The sequence below is a fragment of the Artibeus jamaicensis genome, unplaced genomic scaffold (genome assembly GCF_021234435.1).
Source record: "Artibeus jamaicensis isolate MK-2021 breed Jamaican fruit bat unplaced genomic scaffold, CSHL_Jam_final contig_47, whole genome shotgun sequence".
NCBI lineage: Eukaryota > Metazoa > Chordata > Mammalia > Chiroptera > Phyllostomidae > Artibeus > Artibeus jamaicensis.
Genome location: NW_026521848.1, coordinates 1,110,832 through 1,128,420, shown reverse-complemented (window position 1 = coordinate 1,128,420; position 17,589 = coordinate 1,110,832). Strand labels below are relative to the sequence as shown.

General features: G+C 45.5%; 1 non-coding gene and 1 pseudogene across 1 annotated transcript; both read right to left on the bottom strand.

Annotated features, from left to right (window-relative positions):
- Positions 1-12,909: 12,909 nt before the first annotated feature.
- On the bottom strand, positions 12,910-13,260 carry LOC119040009 (mitochondrial import inner membrane translocase subunit TIM14-like; annotated as a pseudogene).
- A 3,934-nt stretch (positions 13,261-17,194) lies between these two features.
- On the bottom strand, positions 17,195-17,298 carry LOC119040815 (U6 spliceosomal RNA). The gene has a single exon (XR_005080931.2). It is a non-coding gene; the product is annotated as a U6 spliceosomal RNA (small nuclear RNA).
- Between the last annotated feature and the right edge of the window lie 291 nt (positions 17,299-17,589).

The window sequence follows — 17,589 nt, the reverse complement described above, 5'->3', positions numbered from 1 at the left end:
CCCTACTGGGGACCTGGCCTGCAACCCAGGCGTGTGCTCTGACTGGGAATCGAATCAGCGACCTTTCCGTTGTCGCGTTGATCTGTTTGTCTGTTCCCCTCTCCCTCCTTATGAAAACACCTGCCTGCACCGAGACGTGGAGATGGGCTCAGTGACATGACTCTCCCATCTCCCAGGTGGCTGGCATCTGAACGATCCGCTTTCCTTTCCATCCGCACCTGCCTCTTGAGCATTAGCTTTCGAAGCAGCAGGCAGCCAGACCTGCTTTCGGGCACCCGGCCAACTGAGCTACCGGCAGGGCTCTCCTCAGCTCTTTCTTTGGCTGCCTGACTGGCGGTCTGGGTCTGTTGTCTCTGAAAGCCAACTCGGTATCTTGTTAGAAACGGCACAGGGCCATTCTGAGCTGGTTCTGTGGTGACAAGCTGCAGCCACGATGGGTCCCACCTCATCTGTCACCCTTTGGACTAAATGAAGTGATGCCTGTGAGGCCCAGAGCCCAGTGCTTGAGACATTAGACAGGACTTCAGTCAGTGTTCACTGGCGGAGCTACTTTCTTTGAAATGCGGCCGGCGGGCCTCACTTCACGGTGCTGAGAGGAGCCGTCTGTCCGGGGCCAACAGGGTCTAGCCAGCAGCACGCACCCCTGCTTGTCTCCGGCAGCTGTTGCGAGACAGCTCCGTCTCCCCAGCCGAGCAGCTGGCTCTGCTACTTCTTGTGTGTTGCCCAGGAAAAAAAAAATGTTCCCCAAAGAAGGAGCACCGGGCTACACCAGGGGAGCAGAGCCCCTCAGCCACACCCCCTCCATCTCTCCACCTTTTACTATGGAGTTGTTGGAGAAGGCGCAGTAACTTTCCCAGGCCTCAGATGCCACATAGTGTGGGAAAGAGGAGCCAGCTGCCGGCCCTGGGCTTAGCAGCAAAGGCCACTGAAAGGAGCAGCAGGGCAGAGCCCCCCTTTGGGTTTGCAGTCGACTGCCAGGCCCTCCTGGTTGCAGCCCGGCTCCCAGCCTCCCTTTTCCCAAGCACGCAGCTGCGAGACTGCAAGACTGCAGGGCCCCGCCTCCCCAGGGGAGCGCGGACCACCCAGTGGCTGCTTCGACTCAGCTGGCTTATTTGCAGAGGCCTGGAACTCTCCGGGACCTAGCGGGAACGGAGAACTCAGTGCCTTGTGGGGCCAGCCGGTTTTAGTGCATCGGAGGAGCCCGCCCTCCTTCAGCACCCCCTGCTGGCGAGGACGGAGATGAAGAAAGGAGGAGGAGCGGCTCCTGTAGGAGGGTCACGGACCTGGTGGCCAGAGCTGACCGACATCATCTTGTTCGAAGTGCACCTAAGCCAGAGTGCCGGTTTGCTAGGGCTGATAACAAAATACCACAGACGGAATGGCCTAAACAACAGAAATGTGTCGTCTGGCAGTCTGGGGGTTGGAAGCCTGAATCAGGGGTTGGCAGCGTTGCTTCCTTCGGAGAGTGCGAGGGAAGGGGCCGTTCGGGGCCGTTCCTTGGCTCGGAGATGCATCTCCTGCCTGTGTCTCTTCCCATCTTCCCTCCACAGGCGCCCGTGTCTGAATCTCTTCTAAGAGGACACCAGTCATACTGATTAGGGACCCCCCAATGACCTCCCTCTAACTTGATACCAATCTTCAAATAAGGCCACGTGCTGAGGTACCAGGGCTAGGGCTTCAGCATAGGAATCAGAGTTATTGCCCTTCAGAGTTATTAGGGATGTCAGTCGCCTGCAGAGATGAACAGCGCTAGCACTTCATCCCGCAACCTCGGTACCAGGTGGTGCTCTGCACCAGCACAGGCTCGGCCTGTGTCCTGCCACCTGTACAGACACCGACAGCAGACTGACCACAGAACAGTCGTACCACCTCCCCCGTAAAGTCCGTGAGGCCCGGGTTCTGCCTTGTCACATCCAGCGGGCACCTTGTATGAAAGGTTCAGCGGAAATAGATGCCACTGCATACCAGCTGCACCCCAGCTAAGCTCACTGGGATCAGGTGGCAGCAACCCCCAACCAGTGGGGCCCCGGGTGCCACTGGGAGAGCAGAGGCTCCTGGGATCCGGGGACTTGAACCTGCATGAGCTTGTCTGCCCGATCTCCATCCACTCCTCATTTCACCTAAGAAAAAGCCACCCTCACATCTGTCGAGCTAAGTCAAAGGCCTCTGTGTGTGGCCCTCTAATTAGAGTCTCGAGTGATAATGAGCCTCCCTGCAGCGTGTGGATGCAAACAAAATGCTTACGTATCTATCACTGTGTGCACAAGTATTTTTGTCCTTGGATTCTAGACCTTTAATCGCTCTCTTGGAAATAACCTTTGTTTTTAAAAAATAAACACACACACACACTGTTGATGATGAAAGCATCCCCTAAACACACCCCCTGCCCAGGCTCAGCCTCAGCTCTGCTCCTCAGAACATGAGGCTGCACACTGTAAACAATGCCCTGACTCTCGGCAGCAAAGCCCCCTCCTTTCGACTGATGCAGTAGATGGCTTAGATTTTACCGCTTGTGGGGGAAAGGAGGTAGTGAGTGATGAAGGATGAAGGCTTTGTTCTAACTGGCAGGATTCAGAGGTGACTCGACTTAGCTGGTTCCAGGAATGAAAAGAAATCCGGTATGACAAGCAATCATTACTAAAACTGAGATATAATTCCCGTGCTATAAAACTCTGTTTTTAAGAACATCATTCCATAGTTTTCAGTACATTCATAATGCCATCACCACTTTCCAATTCCAGAACATTTCTGTCACCCCAAAAAGAAACCCCATACCCATCAGCAATAACTCCCCACTCCCCTCACCCCCACCAGCCCCTGGCAACAACTAATTTCTTTTCTATAGCTATGCATTTGCCTCTTCTAAGCACATAAATAAAATGATACAATATTTATCCTTTCGATGTCTCCTTTCTTTCACTGAGCATGTTTTCAGGTTCATACACACTGCAGTGTGTATCGGAACCCCACCCCTTTCCGGTTGGATGACACCCCATTCCGTGAAGGTAGCACTTTGGTTTCTGTCCGTCCGTTCATCACTCGATGAAAATTCGGGTCGTTTCCACTTCTTGGCTATTGAGCACAAAGCTGCAATGAACACTGATGTACAAGTCTGTGCGTGAACATTGTGTTCAAATGTCTTGGGAATATGCCTAGAAATGGGATGGCTTGGTTACTGAAGGGCAGGAATGTAGTTCAAGGGCAGCACTGAAGACTGGAGAGAGAACACGCGTGTGCCCGTTTATAAACAGACAACCGCACACTGGGCAGCTAGACGGCAGGATCTGTTTCTTCACATCTCTGGATGCAGGAAGTCGGAGAGCAAGGGGCCGCGGCTTTGGGTTCTCCCGAGGCCTCTCCTCGGCTTGCAGGTGGCTGCCCTCTCCCTGCGCCCTCGTCTGGCCTCCTTCTCCGTGTGAGCAGGCCCTTGGGTGTCTTCCTCTTCCCATAATGGAACCAGTCCTATTGGATGAGGGCCCACTCTTATGATCTCATTTAATCTTAATAAACTCCTAAAGGCCCTATCTCCAAATTCTGTCGCATTGGGTGTTAAGGCTTCAATGTATGGACTTGGAGTAGGTGGCGGGGCAGGCACAGTTTAGTCCGTAATGCACCGATAAGCCAGGAGGTGAGCAGAACCAGCACCAGATCATGGAGAGTCATGGACACGTGTTTGGGGGGGTGCCGCTTCACCCACCCACCCTCTAGGTCTCCTGGGAATTGGCTCCAGGGAGAGTCCCCTTCTGTCCTCCAGCTTCCAGACGGGACTAGGCACCGTGGGCAGCTCCAGGTGCATTTCTCAAGGTTGCCTGGGTAAGAGTGGACCCAGCGGGAATCATTAGAGAGAAGTTGCCTAGGTAGTAAATATACTGGGGAGGAATGCATGCAAATTAGAGACAAACGACCTGCCTAATTAGGCTGCATTCTTTGGGTCACTTGCTCGGGACTTTGGAAAAAGAGTCCACGCCTGAACAGAGCAGTCTGTTTTCCTTGCTTTAGACAAGTTTGAGCATCCGTTGTGCCAGGAACTGTTCTAGGCCCTGGGACCCTTGCAGAGTTTACGTTCTAGGCCTGCACTGTCCACTATGGTAGCCACTGGCATGGCTGGCTATTAAGAACTTGCAACGTGGCTAGTCCGAACCGAGATGTGCTGAAAAATAAAATACCAGATTTCAAAGGCTCAACATAAAATGCCTCATTAATAATTTTTATATTGCATGAATGCTACAATAATCATGTTTTTATATATTGGATTAAATTAAATGTATATTATTAACATTAATTCCATCTATTTCTTTTTACTTTTTTTAAATGGGACTCCTAGAAAACTTGAAAGCGTGCATTGACTTAGCGTCTGCGGCTCACGTTCCACTTCTCTTGGGCTGTGCTGCTCTAGAGGCTCCACCAGGGGGCGGTGTCTGATCAAGCTCACTCCCGAGCCTGTAGTCAGGGGGTCCTTAGCTTGGACCACTACTCATAAGAATTAGAAGACTTGGAGCAAATGCCTCTAGCTGATGATAGCTGTCTTAATGAGCTCCAACGACAGGGATAAATGGGAAAGGGAGAAAAAGGAAGAGAGGAGATGAGCACACGGCAGGGGACCCTGGAGAGGGCCCCTAGGAGTGCGTTGCTGCCTGAGAGCCTGTTGCCCACTTGGCCCCGTGAGAGGCAGAATACTGGTCCCCAAAGATGTGCGTGTTCTAATCTCAGGAATCTGTCAATATATCTTACATGGCGAAAGGGATTTTGCAGATTAAGGGATTTTGCAGATGCGATTAAGCCAAAGATTTGGAGATGAGGAGATTTTCCTGGATTATCCGAGAGGACCCAGTGTAATCACAAAACTCCTTATGAATGAAAACGGGAGGCAGGAGAGTTGAGAGAGAGAGGGGACAATGGAAGCAGAGGTTGGAATGATGCCATTGCTGGCTTTGAAGATGGAGAGGGGGCCACCAGCCATGGAATACGGGCGGCCTCTAGAAGCTGGAAATGGCAAGGAAATGGACCTTCTCCTAGCACCCCAGGAGGAAATGGCCCTGAAAACCCTTGATTTCAGCCCAGTGAGACTCATCTCAGATTTCCGCCCTCCCAAACCATGAAGATAATAAGGGTGTGTTACTGTAAACACTAAGTTTGTGGAAACATGTTGCAGCAGCCACAGGAAACTAATACCCTCCATGCCTGCTGGATATTCCTTTGAGTCACCTTCCTGCTGAGCTGAGAGAGCCACTTCCTTCTCAGATGTCGTGGGGAAAGCCCTGGCTTGGTTCTTCAACCTGCCCCGTGGGTCCTTGGACAAACCCCTTTTCCTCTCTATGAGGGTGGGGGCAAGGAGGTGGAACCAACCCTGTGTGGAGTTCCAGTGGAGAGGAGGGGTATGTCTGTCTGTGCCAGGCATCAGCATGGATGTCACCACCAAAATTAGGACAAAACAAGTGCCAAAGAACTGGATGGCAGTTCGTCATGGATGGTTTATGAGCGCACCTGCCCAGGCCATACTGAGTGTTCAGCAGCTTTTGACCAAAAGGCATGACCCCCATGCCCCACCCTCCCTATTCTCCTGATCTTGCCCCGAGTGACTTTTTTTTTTTGCTTCTCCGAGTGAAAAAGTCCTCAAAGGAAAACATTTTGTCAATGTGGAAGAAATGAAACAAAACAACAGAAGCACTAAAAAGCATCAAAATCAACAAGTTCAAAAACTGTTTTGAGCAGTGGAAAAAAAAAATCTCAATACGTGTGTTGCATCAAATGGAGAGTGCTTTGAAGGTGACTGAGGTTTAAACATGTAAGAATAAATACACAATTTTTAAATAAATAAAGTCCATTTTGGGGGTCCCCCCTCGTATTGAGGTCCCCCCACCTCCTGGCAATGAGCGCACACTTTCCACCAAGAGCAGGACAGTGCGTGTCCCAGAATGGAGCTGGCCTGAGTCCAACAGGCTGGCATCACGGAGCAGAGAGGGGCAGAGCGGAGGGGGACCATCGTGGAGTGGGGCCGCCTAGCTGAAGAGGGGCCCGGCCCCAGGTCAGCCTCACAGCCACGCTGGATTACCATCAAGCTGTTTTCACAAAACAAAGTTTCCTTCTTCACTACACCCCAAATTGGGAATTCCTGTAAGTGTTTGAATGGGTGCCAACCACCATCAGGTGACACCTCCAACTCGTACCTTAACTAAAGGTGGCTCCTTCCCTGAAGATAATTGTCACAGTCCTAATGCAAGGCTCTTCATTCCCTGTACCTGCCGAACAGCTAAAGGTCTCAAGGAAGAGAGAGGTAGTATGTCCATCATGTCCATCATGTCCAGCCTGGGTCGGCTGGGCTCTGCTCCCTGTCTTCACTCGGGGACGCAGGCTGTTTATTCACAGGGAAGTCGCCGAAGCATCACCAATCTCCTGGCAGAGGGAAGAGACACATGGACAGCCATGAGCTGGCTCTTGACGATTCCACTTATGTGTCCTTGTATTCACATTTCATTGGCTAAAGCAAGTCGTATGGCCAAGGCCAATGTCAACCGGGCTCTCTTTCAGGAGAGACAGCAAATATTTTAAACAAGGACACAATATGCCATCCCTTACCACCACAAGGCTGTTTCCAGATATTATTATTCTTTCTCCATACTCTTATTTTCTTAAAAAAAAAACAAAAACAAAACCTGTTTCCCATGGACAGACCTCCTAGAGTAACACGTTGACCCTCTTCTCTTCAAGCTCTGCACAATCTTCCTAAAAACCTGAGTCACACTTAGTTCCTCCCTCTCCCTGACCCCATATCAGATCCTTTAGGATGTTCTAGAGCTTCTAAATCTGTCACTTATTTCAGTGCTCACAAAAGTGACCCCCTTCCCAGCCACCAGCATCTCTCGCCAGAACTATCACTGCGGCAGCCTTCCGAACGGGATCCAACCACCTGGGTAGGTGGAGTCACACTATTAAACCCTGTAGTTTGCACTGGACTTCAGAGAGAGTCTGAAATACCCTTTCCTTAAAAACAGCCTTCTGCTTGCGGCCCGAGGCCCTGCCATTGTCCCCAGTACCCCACAGTCCAGCCACTTGGCTTCAGTGTTGTGAACTTTAATTACATTAAGGCTTTGATAACACGGTTCTTTTTGCCTGGAACTTTCTCTCAATCTCTTCTTCTCTCAGGTGAAGCCTTCTTCACTGAAGCCTTCAGATCGGGTTGGGTCTTTCTGTGCACATGCTCCTGCAGCGCCCCCTACCGTCCCCTCTGAAACACTCAACACTCTGTGTGCGCATGCTCAGTGCTTCTCCTGCCGGAGTGACTTGGAGCTGCGGGAAAGGTGGGCTGCCCCTCCGGGCTGCGGGCCAATACAGTGATTGTGCTCAGTAAGTATTTTTTCAACAAGAAAATGAATTTGCCATACATAAAGGGTGGGGGAAGGAATGAATAAAGGTGAATAGGTATATCATTCCCTTCCCGCATTTCCCTGTGTCTTTCCAGACCTCACGAAATGCCTTTCTCACCCACAGCTATCGGGAGAAACCTGGTTTCGTGCCTGAGAGAGTGAGTGCTTCCCTCTTTCCTCTTCCTAACTCCTGCTGTTCTCACCGCCTCCGGCCCTCCTTTCCAGCATACCCCACAGGTCTTCTAAACTAAGACATCTGGAAAAGACTGGAACATCACAAAGATGTTGCCTCTCCTCAGATTCAGTCGTGAGCAGAAGGACTTGAACGACACCCTGGAAAGAGAAACATAATGTTGCGTGACTGGGATACATCTTAAGTCTGGGTCTGTCTGCCGAACCAGGCTGTGCGATGGGTGTGATGTGGACAGCCTGGCAAGGCCCCAGGATGAAACCGTAGTTCCTACCTCTGGGCGAAGACAGTGTCTGAAACTGCAGCCGTGGGGACACTGTTAGTCTGCTGGGGCAGCAGTAACAAAGTACCACAGACTGGGTGGCTTAAGCAACAACAGACACTTGTTTTCTCACAGTTCTAGCGGCTAGACACCCAAGGTCAAGGTGAAGGCAGGTTCGGCTCCTGGGGTCTCTCCCCTTGGCTCCAAGACCACTGCCTTCTTGCCTCTGTGAACACATATCCCTGGTGTCTCTGTCTTCACATTTCCTCTTCTTACAAGGACCCCAGTCAGATTGAATTGGGGCCAATCCTAACAGCCTCATTTTAGCCTAATCACATCTTTGAAGGCCCTATCTCCTACTGTCGTTTTGAGGTACTGAGGGTTAGATCTTCCACATACGAATTTGTGTGTGAGGGTAGGAAAAGATACATTTCCGTCTATAACAGAGACGGTCCCTGGTTTTAGGATTCAACAGTCCTTTGGGGTTCTCTGAATAAGGAGAGTAACTATTAGATGAACGAGTAAATAAATTTGTTGTCCATGAAACTAAGGAACAAGATATAATTAATTTAAAAATGAATGGCTGCAATTACTTATATACAAATTAGCTCTCTAATTCAATGAAGGACTGCAGAGGGAGCCTGGGGGCTCAGGCACCCAGGTTCTTCCTCTTGGTTGTTTCATTCTTTTTTTTTTTTTAATATTTTATTATTTATTTATCTTTAGAGGGGAAGGGGGGGAAGGAGAGAGGGAGAGAAACATCAATGTATGGTTGCCTTTTGTGCGTCCCCTGCTGGGAACTGGCCTGCAGGGAACCGGCCTGCAACCCAGGCATGTGCCCTGACTGGGATTCGAACCGCGATCATGTGGTTCGCAGGCCCGCGCTCAATCCACTGAGCTACACCAGCCAGGGCGGTTGTTTCATTCTTGAAGTTTGTCCTTATAGGACCAAAAACAAGAAAGCATGAACCCAGAGATGGAAAGGGAGCTGTAGACTCATCGCTCCTCTGGCGTTCTCTGCATTAAGCCTGAGTATTAATAGGCCATCTTCACAAAAGCAAAATCCTGGGACTCAAGCAGAGTGAGAGGGAAGATCAGAGCCCTATATATAAAATTCCAGAACCCTCAGTTGGAACCCTCAAAAGGCACCCTCCGTTGGTACCTTTTTAAAAAAATGCCCCCGCATCAGCCAAAAAAAAGAAGGTGGGAACCTATGTTTGTCTCCGCCTCTATAATTAGTAAAGTGAAAGAAAGTTTCCCATGAGAATTCCTAATGGTGGGCTTAAGAACCTAACTTTGAAGTGCCGGTGTAGCCTGAAAGACCTCTAGGCAAAATTCCAGAGTGTTCCCAAGTCAGCTGCGCTCACGAGTCCATGGCATAAGCAAACACTAACTCTATCCAAGGACATGCATTTTATTTTTTTAAGTATATTTTATTGATTATGCTATTACAGTTGTCCCACATTTTTCTCCCCTCTATCCCCCTCCACCCTGCATCCCCTCCCCCCATCAGCATCCCCCCACCCCCTTTATCCATGTCCATGGGTCGTACATATAAGTTCTGTGGCTTCTCCATTTCCTATACTGTTCTTCCCCTCCCTCTATTTCCTACCTACCATTTATGCTACTTATTCAGTGTACCTTTGCCCCCATTCTCCCCTTCCCCCTCCCTGCTGATAACCCTCCATGTGATCTTCATTTTTGTGATTCTCTTCCTGTTCTAGTAGTTTGCTTAGTTGGTTTTTGTTTTCATTTTAGGTTCAGTTGCTGTAGCTGTGAGTTTGTTGTCATTTTACTTTTCATAGTTTCAATCATCTTTTTCTTTTTCTTTTTTTTCAGTCATCTTTTTCTTATATAAGTCCCTTTAACATTCCATATAACAAGGGCTTGGTGATGATGAACTCCTTGAACTTGACCTTATCTGAGAAGCACTTTATCTGCCCTTCCATTCTAAATGAAAGCTTTGCTGGATAGAGCAATCTTGGTTGTAGGTTTTTCCCTTTCATGACTTGGAATACTTCTTTCCAGCCCCTTCTTGTCTGTAAGGTTTCTTTTGAGAAATCAGCTGATAGTCATATGGGAACTCCTTTGTAGGTGACTGTTTCCTTTTCTCTTGCTGCTTTTGAAATTCTCTCCTCATCTTTCATCTTGGGTAATGTAGTCATGATGCATTTTGGTGTGTTCCTCCTTGGGTCCCACTTCTTTGGGACTCTCTGAGCTTTGGGGCTCTCTGGAAGTCTATTTCCTTTGCCAGATTGAGGAAGTTCTCCTTCATTATTTGTTCAAATAAGTTTTCAATTTCTTGCTCTTCTTCTTCTCCATCTGGTACCCCTATGTTAGAATGTTTAGAGATGTCCTGGAGGTTCCTAAGCCTCTCCTCATTTTCTTGAATTCTTGTTTCTTCATCTGTTCTGGTTACATGTTTCTTTCTTCCTTCTGTTCCAAATCATTGATATGAGTCCCAGTTTCATTCCCTTCACTCATTGTTTCCTGTATATTTTTATTTATTTCACTTCACAAAACCTTCACTTCTTCCTCTGTTTTTGTATCTGTACTCAACCATTTCTGTGAGCATCCTGATTACCAGTGTTTTGAACTCTGCATCTGATAGGACTGGCTATTTCCTCATCACTTAGTTCTTTTTCTGGGGCTTTGATCTGTTGTTTCATTTGAGCCATATTTCTTGGTGTTAGTGCACCGTTATGCGGTCAGGGGCCGAGCCTTAGGTGTTGACTAGGGTGGGTCAACTGAGTGCCGTGTCACTGCGTTGTGGCACAGTCTGAATGAATGTTTCTTCTTTCTCCTTGGTTGTCAGACTTCCATATAGTTTGATTTTTCTGGCAGTCCTGTTGGTTTTTGTTTTTAATTTTGTTGTTGTTCTTCTTTCAGTTGTGCGAGGAAGCAAAGCATATCTACCTACACTTCTGTCTTGGCTGGAAGTCCCAGGAAATGCATTTTAAACACAGGCCTTAAAGAATTTCCACAGATAAAATCCCCCCAAAATGAGGTCCACAAACCACAAAAGCAGAAGTGATAAACCTCAGCTTCAGACTCACAAAGGATATAAATATTAAATTTGTAAGATACAGAATATAAAAATATATTAAATTTCAAAGAAATTAAAGGTGGACTTTAAACACTACTAACTATTGAAGGAAAAAACAGACTGTCAAGACTGGTGAAGAAACCCTTGCTGATGTGGCTCAGTGGATTAAGTACTGGCCTGCAAACCAAAGGGTCACAGGTTCAAGTTCCAGTCAGGGCACATGCCTGGGTTACAGGCCAGGTCCCTGGTGCGATGGCCCATGAAACACAGCCAACTGATGTTTCTCTCCCTCCCTTCCCCTCTGTAAAAATAAATAAAGTTTTTTTTTTTAAGATTGGTGAAGAAGACTTGAACAAGAAAAAGTATAAATTAGAGAAAAATTAAAAATCCAGTGGACATATTAAATAGCTTATATCACAGCTGAAAGAAGAAGAAACTTAAAAATATACATATTTGAAGAAGTTACACAGGACATAGCACAGGGAGAACAAAAAAGGGAAATTACAAAGAGTGGGTTAAGAAATATATAACAGAGAGGGAAGGTCCAACATACATCTAATTTATGTTTTAGAAAGAAATGATAGAAGGGGGAGAAGCATATTGGAGTGACAGCTGGGAATTTTTCAGAACTGGCAGGACTCTTCCTCAAATTCAGAAAATCTAATGAATCCCATGCAGAATACTTAAAAACAGATCCACATGAGACATAGAGTAAACCTTAGCACACTGAAGAGAAAATCATCACAATAGCCAGAAGTGTTGCTTCTTATTTCTCAATTAATAATGGAATGATAGTGGCAGAAGAGAGTGGAATGAGGTCCTAGAAGTGCTGAGAGTGCTGAAATAAAATAACTGTCACAGAGAATTACAATTCCTTAAGGACCCAGTTTCCAAATACAGTCACTTTGAGGTACTGACAGTTAGAGCTTTCGCATGTGGATTTGGGTGGGGTGTAAGGGGAGAAATAATGATTCAGCCCATAAGGGAGATATTCCCTGGTTTTAGGATTTCCTGGTCTTACACAATCTTTGAAGAGAAGAAATAAAATTGTTTAGATACACCAAAAACTAGGAACCAATTCCCAAGATACCCTCTTTCCAAAGAACTTCTAAAGGATATTTTTCAGAAAGAAGGAAAATAATCCTAGAATGAAGGTACGAAATATAAAAAGTAATGATGAGAAAAGAAATAGGAAACTAGCCCTGGCCAGGAAGCTCACTTGGTCCAGTAAACCAAAAGCATTATGGGTTTGAGTCCCAGCCAGGGCACATACAGGAGGCAACCAATTGATGTTTCTCTCTCACATTGATCTCTCTCTCTCTCTTTCATCAATAAACATGTCCTCAGGTAAAGGTTAGAAAAAAAAAGAAATAGGAAACAAAGTGAACAGTAGACATATATCTACTCTATCAAAAGTACAGCAATGTCAAACTTTGGTGTTAAAAAAAGAATTGTAATCTTGAAAAACATATAAATGGGGAGGATTTTTTAAAATCAAGCTTTTAATGTATGAAGTCTGAATTCTGTCAGTGACATATACATACCTACATCAATTTTTTTTAGGTCAAATTGTGGCTAAATTCATTTTTTAATTGACAGCTCCAAGCCACTGAGCCAGTTCTCTGTACCTTGACAACCTTTCTTCCCAATGGGATGAGTTTACTATCACAACTGGTGCTGATTCCATCACAGTATTTATCACATTGTATTTTGACTACCGGTTTATTAGTCTCCTGTCAGATTGGGGTTCCTTGAGAGCAGAGACCTTCATGTTCACTTTGCCTTGAGTAAGCACTAAATTATTTGCCAAATGAGTAATGAAAAATAGTTCTATTCAAATGGTCTGTATTTACCCATAATTATTGAGCAGTAATCTCCAACTATGCTATAGTCTGACAAAATCCTCAAATTTAAACAAACTTATACAAGGGTTTGACTTAGTTTGTGCTAAATCATTTTTAAAATTTGTAGCTTTGGGGCATTTTATAAAAAGCTGGTACTTGTACACATAACTGATAAGAATTTTAAAATTCATCATACATTGACTTCACTTTTTAGCTTGACCTTCTAGTCAATCTTTAGCTTCACTGATTTTAGCTGCTATATAAGGAGATCCTCCCTTGTCTGAGTGATTTAAAAACATAATCTGTCAATGAGTATCTCTTAGCTTTCCTTTACTGGCAGTAGGGCTTACACCTAGTATTAATGCTGCTTCCCATTTTCTCATTTTGGGTTCACTCTCACCTCTGTGATAGCCACCACTGAAGGCAGATTTTGATAGACTTTGAAAAACTTGTTTGACTTGAGGCTCCATATGCTTCAAGGCTTGCAAAACATAACAGCCTGCAAATCCTGCAGCAGCAATGGTCAGCTCAACTGCTACCACTGCACTGGCCATGGCTCCAGCTCAGCTCCGCTGCCTCCGCCAAGAGCGCGGTTCATCCCAGACCAGAGGCCATGGCCACCGATTCCATGCCTCTACCAGAAAGCTGAGGATTTTGTTAAATACACATAACATTGTGCCCTGGCTGTTGTGGGTCAGTGGACTGAGTGCTGGCCTATGAACAAAAGGGTCACAGGTTCGATTCCCAGTCAGAGCACATGCCTGGGTTGCAGGCCAGGTCCCCAGTAGGGGGCGTGTGAGAGGCAACCACATATTGTTGTTTTTCTCCCTCCCTTACCCTCTCTAAAAATAAATAAATAAAATCGTTTAAAAAATACGCATAACATTATGAGAGTAACCACTAAAAAAGGAGACCGAATGTAATACTTTCAAAATAGTATAGACAGGGAAATGGATGTGTTAGGAGAAGGTTCAATCCAAAGGTGAGAAATAAAAGGAAAATAATAGAGAAAGCAAAATGGGTGGATGTAATGACTGAAGAAATTCAGTATCTCCCTTCACTGGGGAGCAGGTGAGAGCTTCTTTGTTGAAGGTCATGTGAAATACGGCATTGTATGGTTTTTGAATGGAAGGTCAACTATGTGTAGAAAGGTATATATGACTACTGAGTAGTCAAAAGGGTGGGTGGACTGCGTGGGTTACTAATTCACTGTTTCTTAGCCCAACCCCACCTGTTCATAGTGGCCCTTGTGGTCCTGAGGCTGAGAATCTACAAATCACATTTCCCCCTTGCCAGCTGGCTGCCTATCAGAGTCTACCAAGAGGGGGCACAGAAGAGAGAAAACAATTAGAAGCGGAAGGTGCCTGCTTCTTCCTGTTCTGCTCTGTATTGTCTTCATCAACCCAGTGGTTCTTCTGCCTGGTAACAGCAGTTGACTGCTGTCTTTCCATACTCTTTCTCATTTTCTGCCTCCGATGTACTAGTACCAGCTGTCTGATGCCCTCTTGTCAGAGATCTGGGTCTTGGCTCTTACAGGAGTACCCCTTCAACCTTCTAGATTCAATATCCCCAACCTCATCCCTTTTTTGGTTCAGTCCTAGGGGATCAAAGCTGACTTCTGCATCTATTATCTTCGGTTAATATGTATTCCCATTTTGTCATCTCAGCATTGACTTAACCCACTGGATCAATTCCATATGTTGAATTCTGTCTACTAAAATAACTGGCTCAGTTTCTGTTTTTCTGACCAAATCCCTATTGATACACTCTGTCTCCTGTGGCCAGATGACTAATATTTTGTTAGTGGAATAGGAACAGGAGCAAGGTGGGCAAAATGTGGGTCATGTCTTTAACTAACTGTTCCATCCTTCTGCATCCTGTCTTCTGGCAGACTAGAACACAGATTTGGTGACGGTGAGATGGCTTCAATCACATGCATCGGGATGATGCTCAGAGCAGGACAATGAGAAAGGAAGGATCACCTGACAGGTGTGGCTCAGTGGTTGGGCATCGTCTGCAAAGCAAAAGGTTGCCAGGTCAATTCCCGGTCAGAGCCCAAGCCTGGGTTGCAGGCCTGGTCCCCAGTTGGGGTGAGCAGGAGGCGATCAATGTTTCTCATACATCAGTGTTTCTCCCCTTCTCTTTCTCCCACTCTCCCCTCACCCCAACCCCTTCTCAATGAGTAAGTAATTAAGTAAATAAGCAAGAAAGGCAGGACCTGGTGACCTCTTGGAGCAAGGCTACCCACCCACTCTGGAATGTTTGGTGAGGCATTGCATTCTGGGATATCTTTGTTATACTGTAGATAACTCTAGAAAACAAGAAATATAGAAGCCCCAACCCTTAAATAACATAACACAAATAACTCTTGAATTAAAAAGTAAAACACAGGCAGGGCGTAAGCGTTCCATTTTTTAAACAAAGCAACAAACAACAAATGTTGGAGGGGTTGTGGGGAAAGGGGTCCTTAGTTCACTGTTGTGGAGTGAGACTGGTAACCATTATGGAAAACAGTATGGAATTTTTAGAAAAATCTCTTTTGACCCCTTCCACTGTAAAATTATTGTTCACCTTCCCAATGATATGTATGGATCCAAAAATTGTTTTATGAGTGGAAAGCTTATCTGGTGAGGCCGGCTGAGACAAACCATATGATCTCACCTTCAGGAAGCTAAAGGAAGTAAAGAAAAAAAAAGGGAGAGGAAAAAAACAAGGGAACAGGAGAAGAAAAGGGAGTGAAAGGGAGGGAGGTGGGAGAAGGGGGGGGAGGTGGATGACAATCAGCTGTTGCCTTGTATTATGATCAAACTGATGACAATCACCTGGAAGCAAAACCTCAAGGGACTGAGGAAATGCTCCAGAGAACGGCAGCTCGGCACTGGCTTTAGGCACCACAATCCAAGGGGAGGACGCAAGTGGGTTACATGAAACCGGCTGGCGATAGATTAGGGAGGCGGGAGAAAGCAAAGTGGGGAAACTTCTGGGTTTGGCTAAAAAGTAAAATGATAGACACATACTTCTTTTACAGAGGCGGGTACAGGGCAGTTAACAGTCAACAATTAACTCAGTAACAGTGAGGGGATTTGTGGTCTCCACTTTGCTGTTCTGGTGCCGTATCTGAGTTTTGAGGGGTCTGGAAAAAGGAAATTACTTTGACAATCCAAAGGTGTGTTATCACAGTTGCAAAAAGACAATAGACAAGTTTAATTAAGGTAAAGACTGACTTTTGTCAGGAAAGATTCTAGACTAGGACATGACTGCCTGCCACGAAATGCTTTGAGTTGATGTTTTGATTTCTGACCATCCTTTGTGGCTGCTTTTGTTCTCTGAGTTAATAAGGCCACCACGCAGGTCTCCCCTAGCTCGTCGGGTTTAGTACATGGCGCTTTTTTGTCCATGCCTTAGAACTGAATGGCAATAAAAAACACTGGCAAAGCAGTGTTTTGAGGGTAATTAACATTTGGCTTTAAACATTTTTATCAAAAAAGAGAGATTGGGCCCTGGCGGGTATGGCTCAGTGGATTGAGCACCAGTCTACAAATCAAAAAGTTGCTGCTTTGATTCCCAGTCAGGCACATGACTCGGTTGTGGGCCAGGTCTCCAGTTGGGAGCGTGTGAGAGGCAACCTATGGATGTGTCTATTCCCTGTTTCTCTTCCTCTCTTTCTCACTCCCCTCCCTTCCTTCTAAAAGTAAATAAATAAAATCCTTTTTAAAAGAGAGAGAGAGAGATTGGGCCTCAGCCAATGTGGCTCAGGTGGTTGGAGTATTGTCCCATACACCAAAGGGTCATAGGTTTTGATCCCCAGTCAGGACATACACCTAGGTTGTGGGTTCAATTCCTAGTTCAGGTGTATGTACAGGAGGCAGCCAATCAACGCTTGTCTCTTACATGTCTCTTACTTGTCTCTTACATGTCTCTCTTTCCTTCCTTTCGGAGGGGTATTTAAAAAAAAGAAAGATTGAAAGCAAATGAAGGAAGCTTTAGCTTAAGAACTTAAATATGAAACAACAGGGGAAAATCCCAAAAACAAGAAGAAAAAAAATTAGAGGTGGAAATAAATAAGGTAGAGAAAATTAACAAAAAACAAAACTTGGCTATTTGAAATTCTAGTAAGATAGAAATGATTCAGGCAAGTCTGATGGAGAGAAAAAAGAAAGATGTAAATAAACATATGATGCATAATAAAAAGGAAAAGAACTACAGATGTAAATATTTTAAAATCATAAAATTTTGAACAATTTAAATATATTTTAAAATCTTGACAAGATGAATCAGTACTATCAGCATAGAAAATGTCAATACTGAACTAAGAAACGGTAAACTATGACAGATCAATAGCTATTAAAGAACCTGAAAATTTAATTAAAAGAGGCCCCAGAAGGCTTAACAAGGGAGCTCTACCAAACCTGCAGGGAACAAATAACATTTGCAATATACAAATTATTACGGGGAGAAAAGAAAAAGAATTTATCTTATTTTATTTTTTAAAGTATGGAACACTTCACGGACGTGTGTGTCGTCCTCACGCCGGGCCCTGCTAATCTTCTCTGTGTCGTTCCAACATGAGTACATGTGCTGCCGAAGGGAGCGTGGAAAGGAGTTTATTTTATGAAGCTGGTATACCCTTGACTCCTAAAATAAATAGGGATATTTTGGGGAAGAGACTGTTAGAGGTCCATTTGATTTTCCAAGTATATATACAATTCCTAAATAATATATTAGAAAAGCAAATAAAATAATGTATTAAAAATAAAAGCAAAACATCACCAAATACGTCTTAGTAAGCATCAGAACATTCACAATGCAATGAATGTACTCCATTGTGGAATAAAGGAGGGAAGTTCACCCATGGTTGCCTCCACAAATTGAAAAAAATTTTT